This window comes from Anabrus simplex, chromosome 1 (genome assembly GCF_040414725.1).
Source record: "Anabrus simplex isolate iqAnaSimp1 chromosome 1, ASM4041472v1, whole genome shotgun sequence".
In the NCBI taxonomy this organism is placed as follows: domain Eukaryota; kingdom Metazoa; phylum Arthropoda; class Insecta; order Orthoptera; family Tettigoniidae; genus Anabrus; species Anabrus simplex.
The window spans coordinates 1,108,049,368-1,108,061,605 of NC_090265.1; the positions used below are offsets into that span (position 1 = coordinate 1,108,049,368).

A 12,238-nucleotide genomic window follows, 5' to 3' on the forward strand; every position below is an offset into this window, starting at 1 on the left:
GGTAAAACAGCACATGTCAAGGGGATATAATTTCCGACAAATCTAAACTACTGCAATATTAATTCCTTTATTTTTCAATAAAAACATAGATTTCAGTTTCCTTTACCTATAAAGCATAGTGTTTTTACAACGTGTATATTGTTTACCGTTCCTGTACGTTTTAGGTGGATATCTCCAAACTAAGATTTATTGACATGTGCTGTTTCAGGAAAAAACGATTCATTTATATATATATGAAAACATGAAGGTCTAATAATACTGCCTTGAGGAATTCCCCCTCTTAATTATTACAGGGTCAGAAAAAGCTTCGCCTACTCTAATTCTCTGAGATCTATTTTCTAGAAATATAGCAACCCATTCAGTCACTCTTTTGTCTAGTCCAATTGCTGTCATTTTTGCCAGTGGTCTTCCATGATCTTATCAATTCCAGCCGATTTCCTACTTTTCAACCTTTGTATCTTATTGCAACTGTCATTTTCATCATATGTAAATTTTAATACGTCTTTAGCTTTAGACATCTCCTCTATCTGGACATTATCTTTGTAACCAACAATCTTTACATATACTGCTGACTAAATACTTCTGCCTTTTGAAGATCCTCACATACACACTCCCCTTGTTCATTAATGATTCCTGGAATGTCCTTTTGGGGACCTGTTTCTGCCTTAAAGTACCTATACATACCCTTCAATTTTCACTAAAATTTGTATGACTGCCAATTATGCTTGCCATCATGTTATCCTTAGCTGACTTCTTTGCTAGATTCAATTTCCTAGTAATGGATATTGTCCCCTGCCTAGTGACTGTGTTCGCTGCGGGAGGTTCGTTAGGCTTTCCGAAGAGTGTGGTTTTGACAGCTTTCCGATTTTAATATTTCGTTTAGATACTGAAAACGAGTCAGGGAATATTTTATTTCATCGGAATATGTTAAAAGCATTTTAACCAATTTAGAGATGAAAATATGAATGACAAAATATAGGCAAATATAGGTTCTAACGTCAATTCAGGCATTTTTAGGCACTATAGGATCGCCGTTTCTAACGTTATAAATACCTACATGAAATGTGTAAAAACAATTTAAGTTATCTCTCCAAGAACACAACAGGTCTTTCCCTAAAATTCCAAGTCTAGTGATTACTCTCCTCCATATAGGTTGGCCTCAGGGAGGGTATCCGGCTGTAAAACAGGGTCAAATCCACATGTGCAACACAACTCGCACCCATGACCCCACAGATGTGGGAATGGTAGGATTAGAATAATACTTTTTGTTTCATTGTTCTTCATGATATTAATCTAAGATATGAGTACATGTTGACAACTAAATGTTAAACTAATGTGATGGGTACCATATGGGTACAATATCGGAATTTACTTACACTGTTTTATTTCGAGGAAAGCGAAAGAAAGGTTTTGATAGCTAAATAAGTTCAAAGTTATTGCAGCAAGAAACAGCACAAACCTGATGAAACGTGGTTCGGTACTTGTATGATTGTAATTCCAAAAACGTTTGTCACCGGAAAAATTACATTTTCACGAAAACCTTCTTTTTAAAGCAAACGCAAGAACAAAATTTCACACTACATAAGCTGTTCAGTACTACTACTACTACTACTACAACTACTACTACTACTACTATTTCTACTGCACTCAGTTTTAAGGTACTCCCCTAGGTGCGCTGGCAATCAATATTTTGCGATATCTCGGAAAGCGTTACGCATTATACGTAGTTTATTTGCTCAGAGATGATATTGCTTATTCTTTGTAATTTGGTAATATGTTGACAACCTCTTTCTTTCTTCCTGTCCTCTTTGGTTTATGAGGCGCGTTTTAACTCGGAATTCTTTGTGGGATAACATTCGTGTCGGAGTTTCTTATTGTATAAAGGCGTAGAAATCTGGAACTGTTAGTGAATGTTAAAGCAATAATTGACTTTATTTATGATTTTTATTTTTTTTACATACCTTTTCGTAATTGCGCTTATTGTTACAGAGTACTGGCGTGGTAACGTAATCCTTAACCTTAAGTCTTGAGTGAAGAATTTGAAAATGATATTGCTGTCAGTAACTGTCAGAGTGACAGCACTTACATTGACTTATAGTAGAATAATTGCTGTGGACTGTGTCTGATATTTCAATTGTAAGTATGTGAAAGTAAATGAAACTGAGGTAATCTATTTTATTGAGTTTTGCGTCCTATAGATTAGTGCTGGTGCAGAAGGCGTTAGGTATTCTCTTCTCATATTTCCAGTTGTGTTGTGCCATTGTTGTATGTAGAATTTTGTGCTACTGTAGTCTTTCGACTGTGAAGAAAACTCATTGTCCTACGATATGTCTCTTGAAGGAGTACTCTTATTAACAATGTTTTATTTAATTGTTTTGGATTGTGGAATGAATTTAATAGTAATCCATGAAATGAATGATTTAGTTTCTGCAAAGAAAATGTGTAATGTGTTTTAAAAACTGCCAGAACTTTTTTTCTTTTTTTTATGTGTTGTAGAATTGTTGGGATACCACTTTTGGTGTGAGCCTGGTTCATTCTCATTGTGACAGGTGTAACATATTGCAAATCCTACTATGAAGAAACATATATGTTTTGAACATAGGCGAGAATGAATTATTGTTCTCTCTATTTCTTCTATTAAGTAGAAGAAACATATTAGGAGGAGGGTGTTTATAGTAGGCTGGTAGAAATTCAGTAAGACTTACATTACTTTTATAGCATGATAAGGATGTAATATGTTGGAAATCTTAAGTGGAATATCTTGTAGAGTAGAGATGTGTTCACTGCGACAGTTAAGAACCCACCCGCCGTCCCGCAGAAGTAATTTTGCTTTTATAACCTAATAGAATTTATCATGCGCCATAGTCCATCGCCTAACTACGTACCAGCATTTCCATTGGGTGAGACACAGTGGGAAATGTCACTCCCAGCAATGAAGTAAAATGAATTCCGTTGCAACCCGCGCTCAAGAAATACACAACTGCCCAGACCAATGGAGATATCACGTGGGATACTAGAGGCCTAGGGCCGCTTCGTGGCTTCTAACCTGACCCCCTTTGCTTGATCCAGACCAATGGTCTAACCAATCCAGACCAATGGCTTTGTCACTAACCTACCTTAACCAATCCAGACCAATGTCACGCTTGATACTAGAGGCCTAGGGCCGCTTTGTGGCTTCTAACCTGGGGGCTTAAGTCCCCAGAACCCCTTTGCTTGATCCAGATCAATCCAGACCAATGGCTTTATCACTAACTTTAACCAATCCAGACCAATGGAGATGTCACACGGGATAGTAGAGGCAGAGAAACAAATGACAGTGCCTAGATGCGTGCGCTGGAAAATGCAAGTTGTTCTGAATTTTTGACGATTTAGTTGATACACACGTTACAAAACACCTAGGGTCAGTCAGGGTAAATATGAGACATTTTTTACAACTTCGTTCATAAATTAAAAACTACAACAGAGACAATTTTGCAAATAATCATAATAAATTGTGCCATGTGTTACAAAAAGCACTGGAAACAACAGATTACTATAAATTCATTAACTTTTGAAAAATAAATATAAATATGCGTCTCATTTTTTACCCACTAAAGGGGGAATTCTGAGACAACCCAGGGAAAAAGTGAGACAGTATTGTAGCAGACTGTAAAATCATGTTGGGGAGTTAACAGGGTAACTGTGAGACAGTTTAGGGTGAAAGGAAGACAGAAAAAAATCTGGGTATAATAGTTTGCAACACTTTCTTCAGTTTTATTATAGGAATAAAATGGTCATGTTTCGATAACACAAAATTTAGACTTAAGATACATTTTTATACATTTTCCTGACAAAAATTACGTAGTATAGATAGTTGACAATATACCATCTAATTAAATGGTACCTGAGCTTTGTCTGAATTTGTTACATTTTAATGATACTAAATAAATACATAGTGCCCATTGTAATCAGAATGGTGAAAAAATGAGATTTCACTTGGTTAAAAACTGGGTTAACAGAAACTAGGAGTTCTAGTGTTTTTTTTTTTTTTTTTTTTTTTTTTTTAACATCAACTATTTCTGGGAATGCAAATGTAATGCTTCTGTCTTTCCCTGTTATTATTGGAACAGGCAATTTCATCAGTAATTTTGACTTTTCCATAACGGATGTCATTTTCGTTAAGCCTAACGCAGTTTTGTTATTGTCCACACAATTGAGACACATAATTTGCTTGTCTCCACCTTCCAGAACTTTCTGAACAGTGGCAACATATTTATATTAAAAAGAATGCCACTTTCCACAACTTTCAACTTTCAAAATGTAGAAGTAGGCTACAAAGTCACCCGGATTTACTTCATCTGCCAGGGTCCTTTCCATAGTATCTGTGTTGAGTAGATCAACTTCATCAAGACTGCCACTGTTACCTTGCTAATCTTCATCTTTCTTGAAGCTGAGTCAACTTTTGCTCTTCTTAGATGGAGGTTTTACTACTGAAACTGTTGCCTTTTGAATACCAGTACCCTTTCTATTCTTCTTATGAACTGGTTTCTGCTTTTCCCTCGCAAGCTGACAATACTCTTCAGATGTTATCACCTTTGCTGTTGGGTCCACTCTTTCACTTGATCATGGTTTTGTCAGTGCGTTTGATTTTTGAAAGTAGGATAAGTATTTAGGCACAGAAACAAGTTTACCAAGTGTCTCATTTTTCCCCTAGAAGTGTCTCACTTTTACCCTCATGATGTCTCATATTTACCCCCATTTTTTAACAATGAATTTTCTTCTCAAATCAAAAACATAAAATTGTGTTTTCAAGCTGAGAAAGAAGATTCTCCCTTACACTACCAAATAAAACTACAAACACTTTCCTGGACTTTTAGATTGAGCCAGAGTAACAAAATACAAAGTGTAATGCATGAAATTTTTTTGGTTAGAAGAAACACCACTCAGGAAAAACTTGTCTGCTGGTAGATATATAGTTCAGAGACTTTTCAATTATTTTATCATAATGGATATAAGACTAATATATAACATCATTCATGAAAAGTGTTGTGATCATTAATCAGAGCTGAGAAATTTGAGTGTCTCATTTTTTCCCTTTTTTTTTGTCTGTCTCATAATTACCCTGACTGACCCTAATTCATTCGGCAATTAAATCTATTCACCTCTATAAAGTTCATACATGTAAACTGTGAAGTTACAATGAGAAAGCAAATTTTCTACTTGTGCAGCTTCATAGATGACTGGTCAAACGAGAAGTCAGTGCATGTTTTTAAATGACAGGAGCCTAGTAGAATTTGGGTGCATCATATCAGAGTTATCTGCGCTATGTATGAAATGGTGTGTGAGACCCTCAGAACTATCTCAACTGCCCGCGGTGTAGGGGGCAACACGTCCGCCTGTCACCCAGCGGCCCCGGGTTAGATTCCCGCCCGGGTCAGGGTTTTTTAATTGTTTAATATCCCTGGCCTGGGGACTGGGTTTTCATGTCATCCTTAATGTTCCTTTCCTCACATTCAACACTTTACACTTCCCCAATTTCCAAATACACGCAGGTTCATAACATATGGTGCAATGTGGGGGCAAAAGATCTTAGGTCGAAGCCCCGAATAAATGGCATTTAAAAAAATCTCAACTGCCTTTTTCCTTCTTGAGTCTAGCTGGGAGAAAGTAGTAGCATGTATTGTACACGCAACTTTTAGTGATACCTGCTGTTACGGTGGTGAGGAGTAAGGATGGAGCACTCTCAGTTCCAGTAATACTGCCAACTGAATGGAAATTAAATCTGAATTGAATCAATAGTATGATTGATCGATGCAAATTTTCTGAACCTTCATTATCTTCAACCAACAGTTGTCACACACACGCATTATATAACATTTCTCAATTCGAATCTTTTTCCTAGCTTGAATTCTATTGTTTGGCTTTGCTGTGTAAACAACAGTAGGCCCTACTAGTATGAAAATTGTATGCCAGATGTTTCACGGCGATGCATAAGCGATTCATAGTTTGTGTTTCAAAGGTTGTCAATACGAATCTCGAAGATAACCATGGTCTACCGATTCAGCACTAGTGTTCATATATCACTGAAAGTTGTGCGTACTATACTGCCAGCCTGCGTTCACTCCCGATTGAATTTATGTGGGATCATACTTCAGATTCCATACACAAATTTCAGCAGTATCTTTTCAGACATATGAGGGCTGTTTCTTTATTAATGGCAGCTGTTACTTACAATTGATACAAAAGAGATACATTTCCTCAATGTAGTCCACAGCATTGTGTAGAACCCTTTGCTAGTAGTGTGGAAGCCATTGTATCCCTGTAGCAGTACCTGTTCTGTGGATGATGCGAATGGAATGGTTTGTTACCTGCAGAACTTTGGAAGTGGATGTGATAAAGTGGTTTCTTCATCTTCAATATCAAGTCAAAATCACAGGGGCTTAAATCGGAGTAGTACGAGGGGTGGTAGAGCACTTTCGAGCCCCGTTGAGTGTATGAATAAGCCACCAGTTGTGTAACATGCACCTGAGCATTGTCATGCAAAATGATGGGAGGTGTCTGCAGAAAGTGTCATCACTTGTTGTGCAATGCAGGCAGTGTTCCAAAAATGAACAGTAATACTGTGTTACAACGGCCGAGGCATGCCAGCCACACATTGTCGTCTGTCATTGAAGGTTTAGCCTACTGTGCCATAGTTCTTTAAGGCAACACCAAATTCCTGCACGCCTCAGAAAGGCCTTCATGACACTGACATGCTATACAGCCACAAGCATATTATATTTTATCCTTCTGTTGCACTAGTTCTGTTTTGAGAACATCTTAGATACTGACTGTCCATGTAAGAAACTTCCTCTCTCAAGTCGGTGCTAGCCATGTTCAGCGACTTTCCTTGAGATTTATATTAACAGTCATGGCAGAGCATACTTTGAGAGGAAATTGTGTTCTTTTAAACTCTTAATAGATATTCAGTTTGGATTAATGGTATCTTTGGGGTAAAAACTATCTCTTATCCGCCCAGCACACTCGATATTAGGTTTAATGGTCCACCCAATCAGTACACTTCATTTTGCAAGTGTGAACACATTCAGTATTAAAATATGTTGTACAGCTATAAGCTGACACTTTTCAAAACTTGTCATGTTACTCTCTTCAGAAATATCACACATAGGCGTGTCTTCTTGCATCATGTTCAAGGGCAGTTTGAAATCAGCTATCCTACCACATTTTTGTATTATTGCCAATAAAATATTTACGACAAATGTCCTAACCGGTGCCCCCAGGAGCATCTACGGTAAGAAAAATGTTTGACCAGTGCCTTTTTCGATGCTTTCCAAAATTTGGTTATAAACATAGGACTTTTCATCATTTAACGACTTTTCATTAGCAATATGGTACATGGTGTGGATTACTGCAGTCACAATTAGAAATAGGAAAGGATTTCCACCTATCAGTACTTATTTATTGCACTTATTATGCTACAGTACGGTTTCGACCCCCTACATAGGGTCATCTTCAGCTGAAAAATACATTCACATCTATGTCATGAAGCTATGATTAAGATTACATTGTCTAGGAAATGCCATATGATGATAAACATTTGGTCACATCCAAATGGGGCATGTCGAAACGGGAACTGGCGTGTGTGTCACTATGAGCGACAGTACAATTGTATGTCTAAAATGATATGCTTTAGGCCTTAAAGTTAGTTATAAAACACCTCTACTTAAAACTAACTCTCATACACTGAAGAAAATGGAAATTGCAACACCCAGAAGAAGTGGTGCCACATTGCTGCAGTTGAACATGCAGGACGAGTGTTCGGTTGTGCTTCGATGATTACACTTTCAGGTCCCTCTGCCCGCAAGTTTGGACAACAATCAATACAGGATGTGCCCACCACGAGCTGCAATACATTGATGAATTCGTCGAGGCATGGAGTCAATAAGGCCCTGGATCGCTTCCTGAGGAATTGTGGCCAGTCATGCTGCACTGCACGGGTCAGTTGTTCCAGAGTTGTGGGTGGCTGAGGACGGTTGGCCAGTTGTTCACCCATCGTATCCCACACATGCTCAATTGAACTGAGGTCCGACTGGATTCAGTACCCTATCAACGTACTGTCGAGCAGTCATAGTGCCCTCAACAAGCACTAATTGTGATTTCACATTAAAGCCAATAGCTCCCCAGACCATAATGCTTGGTGTTGGCCCTGTGTGCCTCTCGACAATAAGATCTGGGCGGCCCCTCTCCCTGGTATGTCGGCGCACACGATTCCGGCGATCACTGCAGGCAAGACAGAAGCGCGATTCATCACTAAAGACGACCCTGTGCCATTCATCGACCCACGTTTTGATCTTTCTCGACACCAGGCCAGCCTTACACGTCGCTGTTGTGTGGTCAATGGAACACCTTCTGCAGGGAAACGGGCTCGTAAGCCAGCTGCACGCAGGCAATTACCAACTGTTTGTTGTGTAACGTGGGGTGCCACAGCTGCTCGAATTTGCGCTGCTGTTGCATGGGGTTCCATCCGGGCCATCCAAATGATGCGGCGATCCTCTCTCACAGTTGTCAGTCGCGCGGGGCCTGTGCCAGGTCTACGAGTGTGAGTACCTTCATTTGACCACTGCTGCCATACATGTACCGTAGATGCCTGTCGGCCAACACGTGCAGTGACAGTCCTCAGCGATAATCCAGCGTCACACAGTCCAATTATCCGAGCCCTCTCAAACGGCGACAGTTGTTGATAGCATGCTCTTCTCTGTCGTTGAGGCATGTTTGACGGGGAACACTTCACTGTACAGACTGCAAGTCAACTACGCTACACCAGAGTCCGTATACTGGAGATGATTCCTCCGTGACCAATCACGTGGGGAGACCTGTAGCAACAATCCAGTGGGTCTGAAACTTCGATCGTTTACATACCTACATGGCATCGTTCTGTATCTTGAAAATCAACACAAATGACCAATGCCTTCATGGTGTTGCAATTTCCAATTTCTTAAGTGTAGGATACAAGATAAATACAATATAAATAGGAACGCTTCATGCAATGAATGTTTGTGTCTTGCGTGTTGTTCTATTCATCGGTGACTTCTGTGTTCAAGTCCTATTTATACAGTTGTACACTTGGTTGCTGTTTCTGGAGTTTAAATGATATGATTTGCTTGTAAAATTGTCACATATGTATAAAAGATTTTGTCATCATGTATATACATAGAATAAAACACTTTCCAATTTTTGAAAAAAGGTGCCAGGCGTAGATTTGGCAGTTGGAGAAATTAGGACGAGAATTGTCTCAGTGTATTCACCATGTGAGGGTGCAGATGAGAATGAAATTGACAAGTTTTATGAATCATTAAGTGACATTGTAGGCAGGGTCAACAGCAAAGATAGGATAGTGCTAATGGGCGGTTTCAATGCGAGAGTTGGAAATAGAACTGAAGTATATGAAAGGGTAATTTGTAAATGTGGGGAAGATATGGAACCTAATGGGAATGGGAAGCATTTGCTGGACTTCTATGCTAGTATGGGTTTAACAGTTACGAATACATTCTTCAAGCATAAGGCTATTCACCGCTACACATGGGAGGCTAGGGGTACCAGATCTGTAATAGACTATATCGTAACTGACTTTGAATTCAGGAAGTCTGTTAGGAATACATGAATTTTCTGGGGATTTTTCGGTGATCCAGACCACTATCTGATCTTTAGTGAACTAAGAATCTTCAGGCCTAGGATAGAGAAAGTGAAATCTGTCTGCAAACGAATAAGAGTAGAAAATCTCCAGGACGAGGAAATTAGACAGAAGTACATGGATACGATTAGTGAGAAGTTTCGTACAGTAGACAGTAAGCAGGTTCAGTATATAGAAAGAGAAAGAGTGGCATAGAGGGATGCTATAGTAGAAACAGCAAGGGAATGCCCAGGAACAACTGTGTGTAAAGATGGGGAAAAGCGAACATCTTGGTGAAATGATGAAGTGAGAACAGCTTGTAAACGTAAAAAGAAGGCTTATAGGAAATGGCTCCAAACAAGGGTCGAGGCAGACAGGGAATTGTACGTAGATGAAGGAAACAGAGCAAAGCAAATAGTTGTTGAATCCAAAAAGAAGTCATGGGAAGATTTTGATGATAACCTGGAAAGCCTAGGTCAAGCAACAGGGAAACCTTTCTGGACAGTAATAAAGAATCATAGGAAGGGAGGGAAAAAGGAAATGAACAGTGTTTTGGGTAATTCAGGTGAACTCATAATAGATCCCAGGATTGACTTGAGAGGTGGAGGGAATATTTTGAACATCTTCTCAACATAAAAGAAAATCTTACTATGGTTCATTCCACGTTAAGAAAACAGTATTGCTCTTATGACAACAGGGTTGCCATATCGAACGGCTCTGCGCAACACTATCACGGGGTAACGGCGGCACATGCATCTGTAAAATTCAATGTTTAACTTCAAGATAACAAACGGAATAAACTAAGCTGAAAATTATTTGTATGAACTAAAGGGGACGGTGAGTTTACGGGGCTATTTTTGGTTTGTACAGAATCAGAGATTAACTACGGCACATAAAAAACCTTAGCATTGAAGTGTAAGGTAAATTGGTGGAGAAACTATACAAATAGTATTTTTTATGGGCTTGAAGGGTGAAGGATGCATTTAATAAATTTCCCCAGACGGGCTGAGTGGCTCAGACTGTTGAGGCGCAGGCCTTCTGACTCCAACCAGGCAGGTTCGATCCTGGCTCAGTCGGTGGTATTTGAAGGTGCTCAAATACGTTAGCCTCGTATCGGTAGATTTACTGGCACGTAAAAGAACTCCTGCGGGACTAAATTCCGGCACCTAAGCGTCTCAAAAATCCGTAAAAGTAGTTAATGGGATGTAAAGCAGCAATTATTAAATTTCCCCAGACAACGCGGGGTTCTACTGTGCTGTCGTATCGCTTAACAAAAGACAATAGTAAAAATTAAATGCGATCTTAAAGAAAACAGTGGTAATTAAAATGCGCTTAAGAAAGAACAGCTAAATAACAAAACCAAGCACAAAAAAAAACACGTGGCAAATTTTTGCATCGGTACAAGTTATGCCATGACTTGTCGCTGCACACCACAGCATCAAAATCTTCAGTAACAACTTCTGTACAGTACGAAAATAACAGAGCGCACACAAATACTATGCAATATACAACCAAAGTAAAATATCTGCCATTAGACAACAACTTTATGGTACTCACCGAATGTTACTTCCTTGCCGCTGCAGGCTGAAGTCCTCTATCATTCTGAATCGGACGAAGATTCACTGCCGACAGAAATGATGAAGGGCTCCATTTCGTCCTGGATCAAATCAGATTTCCACATGTCCGCATCAATATTTTTCACGTGTTTCACGTAGTTCGTCCAGTTTTCAGTAGACACGTGTAGGAAACCTTCATCGATGAGTCTTTCCATCTCCCTTGTTTTGAATGTGGTGATGTTCATAGCAACATAGTGCTTCACTTGCACCCAAACAAGTTCAATAGGATTCAGCTCACAATGGTATGGTGGTAAACGAAGAACTGTGGCACCACTTTCTCTTGCCATTTGATCGATTTTGTGGCGATCGTATTACCATCGCACACTATTTACGAGGGCCATCAAGTCTGTTTTCAGCATGTTCTCGTCATACACTACACCAGGTTCTCGAAGCCATGACCGCAGGTTCTCTTTTTTTCCATGCCTTCATAGGCAGAGCTTCTTTCTTGCGGCTATGATAGAAGGCATTGTCAAGAACAATGACAGAGATTGGCGGCAGGTTCGGTAGTAGACGTTCTTTAAAATACTTCTCATAACAATCACTGTCCATTTCGTTGTGAGCATCTGCGGTATTCTTCTTGCACTGAAACGCATACTTCGCCCCTGGCACAAACCCATTCTCGTTACCGGCATGAACTAACGCGAACCGTGGACCACAACCTGTAGGTGACTTCAGACCGCAAGAGAGTCCTAACAGAAAAGCATCCCGTGGAGTTGAAATGGTCTTATCTTTCCATTCTTTCCCAATAGTGTGCCCTGTGTTAACCCATGACTCATCAGTGTAAAAAATGTTCCTTCCCTCGTCTTGATATTTCTTAACTGTTGACAGAGAATTGTGACGCCAAGATATGTCCTCTCTTTCCATCAAATGAGCTGAATTTCCTTTCTTTTCATACTGGAAACCCATGTCTCTCAACAAACGATACGAAGTTGTTCTTCTGAACTTGGGAAGGTTTTTATCATTCTTCATAGAC

The 12,238-nt window shown here is 39.5% G+C and overlaps 1 protein-coding gene across 2 annotated transcripts in view; it reads left to right on the forward strand.

The window, feature by feature from the left end:
- The first annotated feature begins 1,819 nt into the window (after window positions 1-1,819).
- LOC136858067 (uncharacterized) overlaps window positions 1,820-12,238 on the forward strand; it is a 579,094-nt gene continuing 568,675 nt past the window's right edge. For both annotated transcript variants that reach the window (XM_067137317.2, XM_067137318.2), the window contains exons 1-2: window positions 1,820-1,902; window positions 1,990-2,136. The gene's annotated coding sequence lies outside the window, so the exon portion shown is untranslated. The remainder of the gene's footprint in view (window positions 1,903-1,989; window positions 2,137-12,238) is intronic.